Raw genomic sequence first — 17,107 nt, forward strand, 5'->3', positions numbered from 1 at the left:
ACCAATTTAATCTTTGCGGAAACTGTTCCTTTTAGAATATTTCTGCTTCCGGAATATTGTTTAACGGCAAAAATATTTGCTGGCGTGTCCGCAACATTTCTGCACATGCGATTCCTCAAATATCCGCTATGCCTGACTGGGCGTGCGGTTCCCTCTGTGTTGTGAGATATGAAATGAAATATTAAACCACGCTTCTCTGCGCAAATGCAGGGAGGTGATAGTCGCCTTTTTTCATATAAAGTTTTAATATCACCATGAGCTTCCACCCCAAGTCGCCCATCGCCGTCGGTGCTGGAGCGAAACGCCGCGTGTCCTTGTTTGAGTGCTAGAAGGAGGCCGTTTAGGGAAAAGAAAGGAGTGAGCGAAACCTCAGTCGAGGTTAAGATCCCGAAATGGATCCCTAGTCAGGTACCTATCTCCAGGTGCATATAGAGGGGCTTTAGCAGTTAGCGGCGGCCAGGGAGCGAGCAAATAAGGGTGTTTTTCTTGACAGCGCAACGGTGGAGGCGAAAAAGAAAATGTATTCGTCGGCGGCACGCTCTGCTTGCATTTAAACTGCGATGGCCTCTCCTGTTTTATGATAAAGGCATCCAGTAAAACATCGCTTAGGCTAACTCAGGTGAGTATCAGGAGACAATAATCCAAAGATTGGCTGTGTTCAAGAACAGAAATTTTTCCGCCTTAACTAAAATAGGTCTTTTATGTTGTCGTATATTTCTCTTCACAACACCGTGCGCAGTCAATTATTTCTGGTGCAATTCATGAGCGGATACATTTTTTACTTACCTTATACGTGAAAATCAAGTGCTGTATTGGAGCAACCCAAATTTGAGATGTTTAATAGAGTTTAAACTTTCTTGCTTTTTTCTACGCCTCCTCAAGCATCAAGCACCTCATGATAACAAACCCACCTACAGCATTCCAGCTTGGTTTTTGTATTTGCCATGGTGACAACTGCCTCAGCGTATACTTTTCCAAGTCGCATAAGTAAGTCGGAATAGGTGCTAACGTAAGTACATGTCCCGTGCGATCAGCGGTCGAGCACGAGGCCCTTCGGCAATGAAGGCAACGCAATGCGTGCGCGCCATTGACGTGCTTTAGAAAAAAAAAACTGCTGATATTTCTACGTCAGTGAACTAAGCTTCAGACGTGTCCTGCTAGACGAGACAGTGTAATTTAGTTGCCATCCTACGAACTCAGATTACAGCTCGTCCCTCTTTTTACATCAGCAGTTGGAATTGGTCGCTGACTCGCAATGCCTGGCGATGAAATGTGACTTACCGCTTACTTCTACTCCAGGCACGCTCCAGCGCATAGTTCCGTGTGAACTCCAGCCGTCGTTCGCTCTTTTTTTCTTTCCTCACAGGTCCCTAGGGAAGCGGGCCACGTGGCGCTCAGCGCGACCTCCCCATTCCATCTCCACAAACACACTACTCTGCATTGGTGCATCGGGAAACGGGGAGGGAAAGTCCTCCTCTTGCGACCATGCACACTGCTCCCGCCGCATATAACCAAAAATAATAAGTAAAGTTCGAGCTCCCTTTTTGTGTAGACTTCTCTGGTTACGCCAACCGTGATGCAAACTAAGTTTTGGGGTCTAACGTCGTGAAGCGACACATGCCCAGGTATGAGGGACGGCATAGGAAAGAGCTGCAAAATAATTTCCGCCACTTCTTAAATGTGCGCTGACATCGTACAGCTCACGGGCGCCTTTTCCATTTCGCGCCCATTTAAATGCAGGTGCCACAGTCGGCATAGAACCCGCGAACTTGGGATCAACAACCGGGCACCAAAGCCGCTGAGGTAAGCCGCGAGTGCCACTCCCAAAAGTGCATCGTTAGTGTTTATGCTACGAAAGGGTTACAATGAATCTTCCGTGTTCTGCGAAATACGTGAGCGCGGACTGGCGGACCTTGGGCCATTTCGGAAAGCTTGCTGAGCATGCTCTGCCTGAGTTTGACTCGCCAAACGTTCCGGTGCTCTTTTCTCGTGCTCACGTGCAGCATCCCGACCACGATGCTCCAGCTCGACTTCGATGCAGCCATTTCCCTCCTCCCTGGGCAACTGATGTGCCAAGCCATCGTCCGCGTAAATAACCCCAAAGACCGAAAATAACCCCAAAGGAGCGCCTTTCATCAGATCTCCAGGTCTTCGATACAGACGCTGCAGAACACGATCTCTTAAGAAGAGCTGCTCCATAATAGGCACCACCCCAGAAGAAGCACAAGAAGCGGTTATTGCCTTAGATACTGCTACGGCCGACGTCTGCACAATTATCAGCGATAGTAAGACAGAAGTCCACAACTTCGCTTGCGGCTGTGTCTCCTAAAGGAGAGAAAGGCGATGTAACTGCATTACTCAGGGTTTGCGCCGAAACTGCGCTGTGGAAAAGCACTGAAGAAGGAGTGAAGGAATGGAGAGAGCAAAACTGGCAGTGGCTTAACTTGGCAAACCCAGACGTTTAACAAGCACGCTTGCTAAACGCCTGAGGCCTGTTCATGGCTTGGGTGGGCTGACGGTAGTTCAAGGTCGTTGTGCTGCCTACCCGAAGAGTGCTATACCTAGCGTAGTGAAGCTTTTCTCTTCAAAAGTGTGAAACAGTTCCGGTACTAGTAGGCTCAGGATTCCAAACACACAGGATTTTTTCAACGTGTTTTGACGTCGCGCAGCACAAGAACCAATTCGTCTCTCACCCTCATCGCAATGCGACCGCCGCGCCAGGTTTTTTACCCGTAGACTCCGCACTCAGCAGCAAGCAGAACACATAACCAGTGAAATGCGTCCTGCAGGGATAGATTCCATTGATGCTGACACGGAGGTGAGCAGCCATCTTGGGCTGCTAAGATGTGTGTCGCGTCAGCGTTCCCCCCAATCCACGATGTTGCAGACAAGACTTCAACGTCGACAGCTACTAGTAGATTTCCATCAATAATGCGATAGCATTAGAACTGTCATTGGGAAGAAAACATGTCGGAAGCTAAATTCGCTGATTGGCTGGAAGTAAATTCGCCAGACCGGAGCATTGCCATTGGCTCATTGATTGGATGGAAGGGATGTCACCAAAAGGAAGCATTCCCAATGACTGGAGGAAAGTTAGGTCACCAGATCTCAAATGACGTCATATACGGGAAAGGCATCAACAGCCGCTAATGCAGTCGCACTTCCAATACATAATGCATTTAGGTGCCCCAGTGAATTTTTTACGCTGATCTAGTCAAGCTATCCCAGCCATTTGCAGCAGCTTCAAAATTTGCCTGTTAATTGCCCTGTGCTTTCAAGCTGCTTGCGCCGGCCAACTCAAAACGAAGCTCTCTTCTCGACTGCAGCCGCACAATGCTGAAATAAATCTAGCAAATAGTATCGTACGGTTCTTATCGTGTCCATATTTGGCGCTTTCTACCGAAGCCGGAGATAACCGGTCACGGATCTGCTATCAAGCGTGACTACGTGGGCGTCTCGCCAGCCGTTGGGAAAGCATACACGGTCTGCACGTCAACCTCTGCACCCTGCTGTGCAAGCATCGAAATAATCCGCTCCCATGCGAAGACTAATCGCTTACTACTTCTGACGTTCTTTGCTTCTGTGTTGCCGCTTCAAACCGCAGCCTCATAACCCTACCCTCGTGACCTTGTGTCTGCAGAATGCTTGTTATTATATTCTAGTCTCTACGGGGCTTTCCTAAGCCTCCTTCCGGTGCTCTGGTAGTGCGGCTGAAAGACAGAACGAGCAAGAAATAAGCGCGAAACCTTTCGCCTACAGTAAATCCTAGCTACTGTTTTCAGGGAGACGATGCTTAAGCCTGGAGCAGGCAGCTGTGTCTCACGCATTCCGGAGAAAAGCCCTGTGATTACCGAATGGGGAGCTCTTCCCACACAAGTTCGCTTTCTTACGGGTCGCACTTCTTTGCTTTTTAGGCGAATAACTGGATGTCAGGTCAGGCGAAGGTGGAAAGCTAGAAACGGAGCGAGCTGTTTATAGCACAGAAGTGCGTAAGGGAACGGTCAGTGGAGGAGGGACATAGAGTGTTACTAAAAAACCAGAGGAATTAAATGACAAAACGCGAACAAAAAAAAAAATCAAAACTTATCCGCGTCGTATCGTTCAGACACACCCCGAAGAGATCTACTTAGTAAAGATTATATGAGGAAGACGACAATAGAACCGTTATAAATTAAAAAGAAATCAAAGACCTATAGGAGCACTTCCATTCGAAACCATGAGGATTAAAGAGATAGAGACAAGAACTGCAGAGGGGTTTTATTGTGGATAGTTGCTCACGCTCATGCCATGAGGGCAACGCCCCGTCGATTCCAGTGCCTGCTGGATGAGTCAGTTGTGGAAAAGCAGCCGTCCCCTGTTAATCTTCATCTGTTCCATATGGTAGCCTTTGTGCCACCTCAAAGTCAAATGTAGGTGTCTTGCAAATGCGGGATACTACGTCTTCAACAACCCGAACTCTCCAATATAAATTCAGTTATCTACACTCGTTATATAAAAAGCGAATTTCTTGCTCTGTGAGGGCACTTTTCCGGGCTTGTTGGTGCATAATGTCCAGTGAAGGAAGCAGTGCTGTTGACAATGACGTGACAGGACTACACAGGCGCGCTGCCAAGGCAAGCGTGTGCTGGCTTCACATTTAGTGAGAACCACTCCCGTTCAATCAAAAGCAGCTGTTCAATCAGACGTTCGGCAACAGGTCGATATATGTGTTTGCATAACACGCTCCTCATTTCTTTGTGGTTTATGAAGACGAATGTTGAAGCACCTGTCACTCTTCCCCAAATAAACGAGTTCCACCCTTAGTGGTTTGGAGGACAATCTTTAGTATCAAAATATGAGGTCTTGAATTGAATAGTGTGTTCCGTCGGTGGTGAGCAATATTTTGTTGTGCGTCATATTGACAGAATAACTGATAATATGTCGAATGGCCTTCAGTGAACACCTTTAAATGTGATGCCGAGCATTCGGTTTTTACTGAAACAGCTCTCTACAGGTACGCTGAACGAGATTAGATAAGGCTTCATATTCTGTAATGGGGCCCGGAATTCACATAGGTAATGGCTAAGTACGACATGCTTCAATGACCACAGACTACAATTCGAAGCTGGCCATGCATGTTAAGCTGTCCGTCCAAGATCGCAAAAGCCGCAGCTCGACAATAAAGTCTTGATTCATATTTCAACCTTTTGAAGAATCGCATCCCGTATGCGTTCTTTCATGACCGAGTTTCGTCATCACTGCTTAGTTACTCGCAGTATCAAGTTGCCAGATTAACGAAGGCCGATTGCCCAGGTGGTGTTATAGGACAGATGTGTTCCCTTTTATTCAAAGTAGCACATATGAGCCGAAACAGCGAGCACGAAGAGAAGGAAGGCATCGGTTTGAGTTTAAGAAAGGAGTTACGTATGTGAACCATGTTTCACATGGCTTGAAGAATGTTTTTCTCGCAAATATGGCGCTGAACTGCTTCTTCAACTCCGCGAAAACTCTGTCACGTTTTCCCCTCTGCCCAAGGGAAGGCCGCTTCAGTATATGTCCTTTGAGCGGTGGGAAGCGCTGTTGACCAGCGATAACTTGGAGGACCAACGGGCTCCTATACAACAGGTCCGCATGAGAGTTCGAGCCAGTGGAGCACTGGAATAGGGACCCTACCTATAAACCCGAATAACTTCTTTTCATTTTCAATAAAGTTTCTCCTCCTCATTTTCCTCCTCACTGCGTCAGATGCACAAGCGGAGCGGAGTCATCCACAAAGGAAGGAGTGCAAACCGTCCTGACGCTATTGAGTACAGACAGCATTCCACTGGCGTGTGCCCTCATCTATGCGAGCCAGACTAGCAGCCGTTTGAACACTCGGCTTTGAGAATGCCAAAAAAAAGTTGAAAGTAATCAGCGGGCACATTAGCCAAACCTACGCCGCACGTGGGATTACAAAACTGTCTGCGATCTAATTCAAGTGTTTTGCACACATAGAGTCAATACGACTAGGGTGAACGTGAGAACACACCGTGTCACGGTCAACAGCACTAAATGATGGACCTACTCAATACTTGTCTTGACAGATCGGTAAACTGCTTTTATATGTGACAGATAAGTGGAGTTGAATTTGCATTCGATGTGGTTTTTACATGGCCTCTCACGGGAACCGCTGCAATCGTCTAATGCAGTGGCTAGCTCGGCTGATCAGTTCACGCCGCAGCAGGTTCGAACCCTACACGTGGCCACAAAGTTATTTATTTATTTATTTATTTATTAAATCCTCCTACCACCTACTAACACATTGACGATCCCTGCTGCGCTTGCCCTGTTCAGTAGCAATGTCGATACTGTCCGAGCCTCTCAGCTCCGCCTGTGACAATGGATTTTTAATTTTGATGCTGTCATGTGGTTGGGTCCCTGACGTCATGCGACCTTTATGGCACCACATCTCTCTCGAGAAATCTCTGAATTTAGAAACAGGAAACGCCAGGATTCCGATTGGACGACAGCTTAAATGCTGTCGCATTAATAATCCCAAAGGCCAACTCAAAACATGAACGGTGTTTGGCTACATATTAAACGCTTTTTTCTTTCTTTGTTTCGGAGACAGCAACCATTTCTCTCTCAGTGTCCTTATCGGTGCTTCCTCTCTCATTCTCTTGTCACTCTCTCCATCCGTTCCTTCTCCGAAGGTGGCGTTCACGTGTCCAATCAGCGAGAGGCTATTTCTGCTGCTTCCCACCATCGCATGCCCTCCTTTTCATGCTTCAAGCCTTCTTTCTCTCTATTTCCCCTTTTTCTCTGTTTCCCTATTTAATGTTTTTTTTTAATTTGTGTCCTAACTAGCAACCCACGTCCGGCTTTTTTATGTCTCGGTTCCTGCGACACACGTAAGTTTACAGCAGCAGGTCGCTAGGCTGGCGGGATACCTCTGGGCTACAGAAGTGAGCACCGGCAACTTACGAGAAGTCGAAGCGATATTACCAGGCCAGCGCATGGTCAGGAAGGCCGTAAAGGCGTCAGGCACACCTGGTGGCGTGTTCTCGACATCACCTTAACGACAAAGACTACACAAAGAACGCCGTCTTCTGGACAAAAATCGTCCTATATCCCCAAATCATTTTCGTTCCGAGAACTTCGTTGGAAAACGCCGAGCCTTCGACGACAATAGCAACTGAGCTAAATGTCTGGCACGCTGGCCGAAGTAGGCTCCAAGTGAAGTTTATCGCAAAGTCCACGATGATATGCTACAAGTTCCTTTTTTTTTCGTTCCTTTGTGTGGAACATTTTTGTCCAGCTGTCTTACACAGGTGACCCCGCGGAGAGAAACCCTTCGTTCACACTGGCAGCAGGATCCTCCCTTTACCAGAGCACTTATTTATTTCCTTTTCTTGTTTTTCTGTCTTTTCTTCGTTCCTTTTAGATGTCTTTCTTTACTTCTTTCTTTCCTTCTTTTTCTTTCTTCCTGCCATCTTTGCTTTCATTCTTTCTTCCTTTGTTTTTCCCTTCGTTTTCTCTTTCTTTCTTGTTTTTTCTTCGTAATTTTTTTTCGGCATAAATACGATCCTTAATGAAGACATCCAGAAAGCAGAAAATAAAACTTCACTGGGACTACTTTCTTTTACAAGAAATTTTCGGCAACAAACTGCCGCATCGCACAACAGCTGGGAAATGATTGTGACACTGGTATTATAAAGAAACATTGACGCATCTTAATCTGATTTCACACATGATTGCGATGCCAGCAAAGATAACGGAAAGGCAAATACATACTTTGTCAACCTGATAGGAACTGGAACACAGAGGAAAGGTTAAAAAACGCATGATATTCACTGGCGCCGAGAGTTCGAAGTAATGGGTTAAGCTGCTAGCTTTGTGTCACGGTGGAGTAGTGCAACATGCCATATTCACATTATTTTTTCAACACAGCATTCCATATCACTATCCATCTTTCCCACCTTCTATCCTGTTTCGGCACTAACCTTCGCTACGGGTTGCAAAATAATAGGAAAATGAAAAATCTTTACTTGCAATAATGCGATTAATAAAATTAGTACAACCCGAAGAAACGCAGCATCTGTACCCTCGCCCAGCAGATTTATCATAACCGTCGTCAAAGCGCCTCAACATCTCCAGATCGAGGTTACACTGCTAAGCACTCCGTAATAACTTCAACATTAGCCACTAGCTGCCGCATTTGGCAAGACAATAACATCGGCATTAGCTGGGAGCAGCTCACGAGCCAGCCCATGCCTCCTCATCTTCCTCGCTTCCACCTCGTGGTATTCAAAAAGTTGCGTCCCCATTTTCTGAGTCATTACATTGCAAAAGCATGCGCACGTTCCGAGAGCGTCGTTAAACGGGGCGAGCGACTCTGAGAATTGCTCTATTAAAGCGGTTAGCTCTGTCCCGATCGCTTTTTTCCTGAAAGTGCGGCCCCCGATGAACTTAGCGCGCCCAGCTTTATCGAGATACCAACGCCCTGATAGGTTAGCAGCCATTACAATCCACTCTCATCCAACCATCCAAGAGGCTGGAGTCCGATAACGACGATTATACTTATCTCGTGCCTTAAACGACGTCTCTGCGCTGTGGAGTTAAGCAAACTTCAAGTAAAACAGCGGAAGTCAAACTGTTTGCATGAAATTGGGTAGAACTCGTTCTTCGAAATAGCATAAAAACTATAGTGTTCCACAAAGCACCTATCGCGAAAACTTTGTAGCAAAAACGTTCGTCATAGTTTGATTGAAGTAAAATAAAAAAAAAGCGGATCGTTAGGCTGAGCACGACAGTGTTTTCAAAATACAAGCTCAGAGACTGAGTGCTATGCACCCCTGAAATTCTGTTGTTTCCTTAGTTCACCAATTATAGCACGGCTGGTTGCTTTCCTCATTGAATGATATTCGATTTCCTTTCATGGGTTTTCTTTATGATCTTATAAATTATGGAATGAAACTTGCTCGGCCATGGATGGCTGTCAGTTCCTTACAATCGGAAACTAAGGGCGCCGTAAGATTCTCAAGCCGAGGACATGGCGACTGTATCCGGATTTTTTATTATAATCTGGTTGATTATGTTGCAGTTGAGCCTCAAATAAAAATTAATAATTTACAAATTACTCGCCTAAGAGAGACACTTTGTTCAAGAATACAAAATCTGATGTCAAGGAAAAAAATCTTAGTCGATGAACAAGAAGGTTGCCCAACGTCGGACTCGAATATTAGTGCCGGAAATTTTTATGAAAGAACAAAAGTAAAAAATTAAGGAGATAAAGGTCCCACCGAAAGCGCGTGCAGTAGGCCGCCGAGGAAATCACGGTAATTGATATGAGCGTGACAGGCTAAATTGCTGTGATCAGAAATTTTGTTCGAGTATATATATTACCCGGGCTCACTGAAGTGATGGGCTGTCTGATATCGTAACGCATTAACGCAACCGCCACGGAAGAGGAAATGATGTCGGCACAACACTCAGTTTTTAATTGGTTTTCGAGGAAATTTGAGTGCAATTTCAGAAAACCTCTCCCGACAGCCTGATATGTTTACGCGTATGACGGCGCTTATTTCCACAAAATTGGAAAGCCGTTTTGAAAATCTCGCGGGTGTCACTGGCTCTCGACCCTGCTGCGTAGGGTCTCGCTTCCTAGGCTGGAATATTTTACAATCAGTGCCGTAACTCCGGCTAGTTTAACGACCAGTTTAACGCTTAACCATTGATTGGTTAATACCACTCTTGCAAGGCTTCCTTCCGTTTTGTTTTGCACCTTGTCAATGTTTCAGGCGAGTGTTTTGCGTTTGCATCACATTCCCTGTCGGGAGAGTTTCGTAAAGCCTTCTTCTCTGGCCACATGCCGCACCAAAACTCAAGATTTCTGGGGTGCGATGTCTGTCATAAGAAGGAACCATTTCCGGCAGTGTTCAGTTTAGTGCCACTTAAATCTGGGGGGTAGGGAAGTACTCGCTCCTAGTTCTGTGAAAGTCGTTTCCTTTAAGACCTTGTTACTTTCGGAGCATGCGTCGTAATTGGTGCGATTACCTAACCGTGAGGCCTTTGATATTACGGAATGGGAATTGACATTTTTGGCATCCAAAAAACTTTTTTTTCAGGCCCCAGCCGGCCATATGCAAGAAGGCAAGACATTAACGAGGCTGCCATGAAGAAACAGCGCCAATAAAACGTGCGAAACAAAAACAAAAACTGAACTAAAAGGGAGAATGAGAACTAGGGTTGAAACAGTTACCGCTGAACTCTTAATGAGATGACAAAAGTAGTTAGGTGCCCTTTTATTTTCTGGTCGGTAGTTTTGAGTGCTCTTACCTCATCCTAATTCATTACCACCGTGCCTAACTCTCCGTTATACTTCAATGCACAGTACAGGAGGAATAGTTGCTAACAGTTCTAAAAAGGTCTTGCTCAACAGCAAGGAAGTGTCCTGTAAAGTGCACTTTGTCAGAAACCGCACTTTACGACTCCAGGCTGCAGCTGAAAGGTTTCCGAGTTTGCGCGACCCGTAATGAAGGGGTGAATCAATTTAACGCTTCCCATTTTCCCAAGAAGAACGCGGGAGCAAACTAAAGGGGTCACAACTAGTCGCCTTAAACGCAGGAGCCTGAGTGCTTTCTCTAAGCCAGTCACTGAATGGGCACTTTAAACCGCTGATTTTTTTTATTCACCAAATTGTCTTTTTACGAACAATTTAAAGAAGCAGGCTTTCATACACTCGGATGGTCGAAGTGCCATCGGGCCGAAGAAGTTAAAGCAGAAGGACAGGCCTTATACTTCTAATGCATTTCGAGACATATTTCGGACCAGTTACGTCATCGACTATACAGCACATTGTAAATTCGGATTTGTTTTTGATTTTCACATTTGCTCTTCTTTTGACTGGCCGCAACGGTGGCTTAATGGCTACAGTGCTAGACTGCTGACCTGAAAGACGCGGGTCCGATTCCGGCCGCAGCGGTCACACTTAGGTGGACGTGAAATGCCAAAGGCTCGTGTACTGTGCGATGTCAGTGCACGCTAGAGAATTCCAGGTGGTCGAAATTATCCGGAGCCTTCCACTACGGCGTCTATCATTAACAGAGTTGCATTGGGACGTAAAACCAAACCTATTTTATTTTGACTGAACTCGAATGATTGTTTTTCAGTGATTTTTCAAATGCTAATATTTTATTTTAAATTATAATCTTTTCGTTTTCGTAGACTATAACTGCCCTAGTTAAAAATGTTCTATTTAGGTGTGTGTGTTATTCTAGTTCAGTAGCTTTGCATCTCTCTGTTGATGAAGGCAGAAAAAAAAGGTCAACTTTCTATCCCTTCTCCTTTTTCTAATAATTTGCGAAATGTAATAAAAATAACTTTTTTGAGAGTTTGACGTTAAGTAGAGTGCAGACGCTTCATTTTTTGAGCAAACCGACATATAAGCATCTCTTTAGTAGCATTAGCAAATCAAAGCAGTGAGAAGCAGTGAAAATTTTATGCTTCTTTGCTTCTAACTTTGCGCTCATGCTCTGCTTCCTTATCGGTCAGGCATATTTCCCAGTAAACTACTTTCGGCAGCGGTCCACATTGGCCAACCATACCACACAGTAATACACCAGGAACATCCAGGATGGCGAGCACCTCAATGGGAAATATCGCAGGACGTTACCTCGGCCTATGCTGTCGTGACTGACTGGGAGCGCTGCGTCTAAGATGGTTGATCTGAAATGTGTACTCGACCGAAGATATCCATTGGAGCGCATTCACAGACAACGTGGGTAAAGGGCTAGTTGGCATCTGGGGCTAAGATGCAATGAATTCAACGGTGCGAAAAAAAGCAATGAAAGAGTGAAGGCGTACTTTATTCTTTCCTCCTTTATTTCCTTTCTTTATTTCGATCCTTTCTTTCTTTGCATTTTTCCTTCGCTCTTACTTATTGCCCTCACTTTTGTATATTTGTAGCTACTTTCTGTATTTTAAAAACAAGGAAAGACAGGGGAGCGCTCGTTTCACATCCTGGAATGGCAATTAGTAATATAATCCATCGAGTAAAAACTAAGTGAACGCGACAATTAACTTGCGGCGTGGACAAAACGCGCAGGATGGGGCGAAAGATCTGCCTTCGGAATGACGCGAATATCGCATCGCGGCCCTTGGCGAAAACGCAACGATTCAAATCACTGCGATATCCACCGGTGCCCTCGAGGGAGAAAATGTTCCCCGCTCCTTCTTCCTGCATTGCTGCATTCGCTTTCCGGAAATGACGTTCTATTTGCGAGCGTTCACTGGAAAATGGCGCCGTTACGAGTGAAGTGGGTCCTATTTGGCCGCACTTTACGAAGCGAAACGCCCGATAGCATACGGGTGGTAGGCTTTCAGTAGCCGCTGGAAAAACTTTTATTATGTGTTTCTCGGGCTTCCAAGGCCGAAACTCTTATCATCCGATAGTTCTCACTTCTTGCTACGTAGCTTGTGTGTTGCAGCTCGGTTGTGTTTTGTTCAGCTTCATGTCGGAAGTATCAGCGTCATTTATTTCCTGATGCGGGAACGAGAAGCCGGCGACGCCGTCAGGCAAGCTGGTCACCATTCATATCCATCACAATAAAAAAAAAAAAACGAGGGGTTTCTTAACCACACTCTCATGGAATGAAATCGCATAGCATTTGGAAGCTGGCTCGCCCGCTAGAATTCTGAAGGACGTCCCATTGTTCCAGAACTACGCACACCCCTTAAAATGAATTGAGGTAGATTATTGGAGATTATTCGTTAGATTTATGTCAGTTATTGGGGAATAGTGAATTAATTAATGTTAATTAGTTGGTATAATTAGTATACTCTCATATGGTAATTAAATGCAAGGTACTCGAGCATTCAGTCCTCAGGTTTTCAAAATTCGCGTTGCTGATGACGTCGTGACCTACTTCGTCAATCAGGTAAGTTTGTTACAAAAATCCCGATATTTTTGGACTACGACAGCCTAAATGCTATCCTATTAAAAAGTGTAGGGATTCCTGTCGACCACGCAGGCTTTAGGGACTCCTCCAGGTGTTGTGAATAACAAATAGCGTTTTCAATGTCGCGCCCACGCAGTGTCGATTGAACATAGCGTCCTGTGAACGTCGGGAACATCTCTGACCTAATCCATACACGCATGCTGTGAGTGCTTCAGTAACATGGAACTCAGCTTCAGTATTATGGAGCGATGCTGAAATTCAGCCGCGCAGATATTTCTAGACACTGATGCCAATTTCCGTAGAGTACTCAATTACATATGGCTTAGGGTCTTCCCTCGACCTGCTTATCGATCTTCGCCGGTGGTCATGTATTTCCAGAGGTCCCGCAGTCACCCCCTGTTCTGCTCTCCTCTGATCTTCTTTTTTTCCGCATGGTCTTCTCGAAACCGCCGTTAAGCTGATATCGAAGCCGGAGACCTCCCCGCACTGTGTGAGAGAATTCGGCATGACTAAATCTCCCACTGGGTCGCATAAGTTTTGCTCTGTTGAAGCTAATAGAACACACTGAATTCTACCAGATAGCTAAAGACGCTGCAACATCCTGCGCTCATTGACAGGTAGATAGAGAGACTATTTTTAAAGTGGTCCCGAAAGAAGCATCAGCGCACAGACACAGGGCTTATTCGCGCTAGTTCCTTTGGGCTTTCATTTCGTGCACCAGACATTGCAAAGGACTCTTGGTCTTGTTGCAGGCGTGCTCTGTTTTGCTTGGCGCTGTTGCTACAACGTTATTAAGAACAGTTATTCGGCACGAGGCATCTCGTGCTCTGCATATCTTAATGAACCAGTCCAATGCGTTATCATCCTTATCAAGTCGAAGCCGTATTGATCTTGTAGCTGATCGCGCCTGGCATTCCTAGTCTGTCATGGTATTTTCTCTGTTTCGACACTTCAGGTTTACATATGTCCCCGATTTTGAGGTGCCGACTTTGAAACGGTAATCATCTTACACGGAGTTATCACGTTACGTCCGGAGTGCAATCTCTGGGTATTCAGGCTAGCTTCAACAGCGTGCGCTGGTACCGGTCGACAATAAGCAGATAAGCAAAACGTCTGCGTTTTCGAGGCGCTTTCTCGTCCCAAAGATAGCGCCTGATATGACGCCACTGCAAAGTATGCATAGGGAAACGCACTGTCATACCACCATCATGGTTAAGACATTTGTTGAGGCATTTGTCACCCCTACGTCAAAGCTTGTGCACCACAAACGCATTTTCCACAAGCCGGCAATCAGTCCAATCCGCCGGCTGAGGCCTCCTTATCAATGAAAGTTTCCTAATCTCGCCTCCACAAATGACTCCACCACGACATGGTACCCTTCTCTTGCACTGGTATCATCTCAACGAAAAGCATGTCGTTGTAACATATGACATGGTGGGAAACGGTTGAAGAAGGAAACGCTCACAGGTCAAAACTTTATATGGGCACTGCTATTTCATATCAAACGATACAATAGGGTGAAAGACTGGATTTGCCAATACCAGTTTTACCGAGGTGCAGTAAAAAATAGCAAAGCGTCCCTGCGTGGACAGTGGTGTTCTGAGTTCAGGCCGGCCGGAAAGTGCTGCTTCATTAGTGCCTTGAATGTCACAAACACGATGTGAGGACGGCAAGCTACAACACTGGTTGGGTGTGCCCGCAGAGCAGCGGCGCCAGACAATTTTATGAAGGGCCTGCTTGCAGGCTCAGCCCCTCAAAGAAGGCCCTACATAGATTATGGTTCCACAAAACAATATTCACAATATAACCTAAACTATGTTACAGATAGCCGCATGTGAAACATTGTTCTACATAAAACTGCCACTCAAACATTGTTCCACCTATCTTATTGATTTTTTGTATCATGCAAGTGGTTCCACTTAATCATGTGGAATTATGTTAGAACGTTCCACTTAGGCTGCCGTTACTGACTGTAATCGATACGGAAACGAATTAAACGCTCACCTTCTGTATCTGTTGCGGCTGCTTGCATAAAGCGGATTCAGCTGTCAGGAGTTCGCAATAATGACGTCCCACTGTCTACTGAAACAGTAACACAAGGCTAATAGCAGTAAATTTTTGTCATACTTCATATTTAAGGGCTGCATTATGTTTTGTCCTCCTCGCAGTTTTTGCCTTCATACAAGTGAATCAGCACGCCACCTTAACTAAACTGGGCCGCCATAGTCATGAATCTTGCTCTCTTCAGCACAAGCGCTTCACCACTGGGATACACGCTGTTGATAAGCACAAGAAACAGCTCCCCAAATTTGTTTTTGAGACTGGCATGTAACATACCTGATTTTCTTCTTTTTTTATATACATTTCACGCTTTTCAATGTGCGACCTCTGGTATTATGCTTAAGCAACGCAGAAAACGACCAGAGGGAGACGGGAGACGACACGAGCGCTCACTAACAACTTTTTGTTTTATTCTCGGAAAAGTATATGAAGGCGCAAGACGCAATGAACCATTCAAAAACCGGAACAGAAGAACAAAGACTAAAACCCCCTCCAGAAAAAACCTCCTGCGCATGCGCATAAAAGTCGAGTAATGGCATCTTTTCAACGAATTTAGAAGACTACCATTTATGGTAAACGGCATACCCCTATCTCCTGGGCCGCACACAGTTGCCAAGAAAGCCGATCTCCTTATCTACCAAACTGATAGACGGTGAAGCAACACACTCGTCTGGTTCCTGCCTGATCATATAAGCCTCAACCAGCTCCCTAGAAATTCGATCAGTGTGATTAAACAGGGCACCGGTCTTATCGTCTTATCTAAGTGAGGGAAGCAGTCATTGCACTCTCTGCAATGCAAAGCCAAGTTGGACGACCCCCCTCCTTTTTTCATCCATCTGCGATGTTAGAACAAACGCTCATTAATACATGGACCTCTTTGGCCGATGCACTTTTTCCCGCAAGAAAGCGGGACGGCGTACATGACACCGATGTCGCAATAAACGAGTGGTTTTGTGTGGGCGATCGTGCACCTACTCCTAGAATTTTCATCCTTACGTTCTAACGTATTACGCACTTATTGCCAACTCGCCCAGCTTTCCATTCTCTGCGATTAGACGGCACACTCGGAGCATCAGAGCAGCTTCGCCACTAAGACACTGCGGTTTTCAGGCATGAAAAACGCCTCTTCCGATTGATTCTGATGGTAAAGACGCCAATAACTTTCTTTTCGTTTTTTATTTGGCCCTTCATAATTCCAACAGCTAGCCAACTGCTGTCAGAGAGCGCTAATGGTGATGTATTATGCTGTTTAGCAAATATTGCGTCTTCTTTCAAAGCCTAGTCAAGTCGGCGGTGCACAGGACATGCTGCTACCTAGAAACTTCCTTCGTCCACCTTTGCGCTGGCATATTTGTTTTTTCTCTTAATATAACGCATTTGCGACAATCGTCAGCGGTCGTACGCTCGTTAGAAATTGAATTTACAGCCTTGTTGGTGATCTCTCATATTTCGCCTCATCACCTCCTCACGCATGACTACCTGTATCATACGCTAACGCCATCCCCTCTGCCCCGAGGGTACACGTTAATGAATCCACAACTTGGCGGTGGCCGCAGAGCACCTTGACTGTACGCTTTTTAGCAGGACGGAGGTGCATTCACGGGAAGTGCTCCCACGGAAATCTTCGGTTGGCGTCATTAAAGACGTCATCCCGAATGACCGAATCAGCGAGGCGGATAGTAGATCGAGAAAGCAAAAAGGGTATTTCTGGAAATTCTAAATTGCACGTGTAAGCCACTATTGACAAAAAGTGCGGTATAGGCTTTTGTAGCAACAGAAACCGGAATTTAACAGAGCAAAAAAGAAAAAAGAAGGATGATAGATGATAAAAGGTGCTAAGAAAACTCAAGTGCGTTTTGTTAGGCGCTTGCTTGTTAGGCGGATGCCTTTTCCTCAGTCTCAGGTTGTCAATACCATTTTGCTCTCTCATTGCTATTGCCTTTAATTTGGTTATCGGAATATGCCGTCTTTATGCGTGTCCTTAGATCTAAGCATCTCATGTATGTCGGCGTCCTCAACTTGCCGAGGCGTTCACCAATGTATTTGTGAGAAGTGAAAATTTCATTCGCTCCGCCCCGCTTCTGCAGCTTCTTCAAGGAAGTATCAGCGATTACGCTGTCATAGAGAGC

General features: G+C 45.5%; 1 protein-coding gene across 4 annotated transcripts in view; it reads right to left on the reverse strand.

Moving 5' to 3' along the window:
- LOC144109941 (inaD-like protein) overlaps positions 1 to 17,107 on the reverse strand; it is a 472,911-nt gene that overhangs the window by 348,928 nt on the left and 106,876 nt on the right. Inside the window, exon 3 of one of the 4 annotated variants that reach the window (XM_077642718.1) lies at positions 3,560 to 3,710. The exons of the other annotated variants lie outside the window; for them this stretch is intronic. The gene's annotated coding sequence lies outside the window, so the exon portion shown is untranslated. The remainder of the gene's footprint in view (positions 1 to 3,559; positions 3,711 to 17,107) is intronic. 4 annotated transcript variants of the gene reach the window in all.

The sequence above is a fragment of the Amblyomma americanum genome, chromosome 11 (genome assembly GCF_052857255.1).
Source record: "Amblyomma americanum isolate KBUSLIRL-KWMA chromosome 11, ASM5285725v1, whole genome shotgun sequence".
In the NCBI taxonomy this organism is placed as follows: domain Eukaryota; kingdom Metazoa; phylum Arthropoda; class Arachnida; order Ixodida; family Ixodidae; genus Amblyomma; species Amblyomma americanum.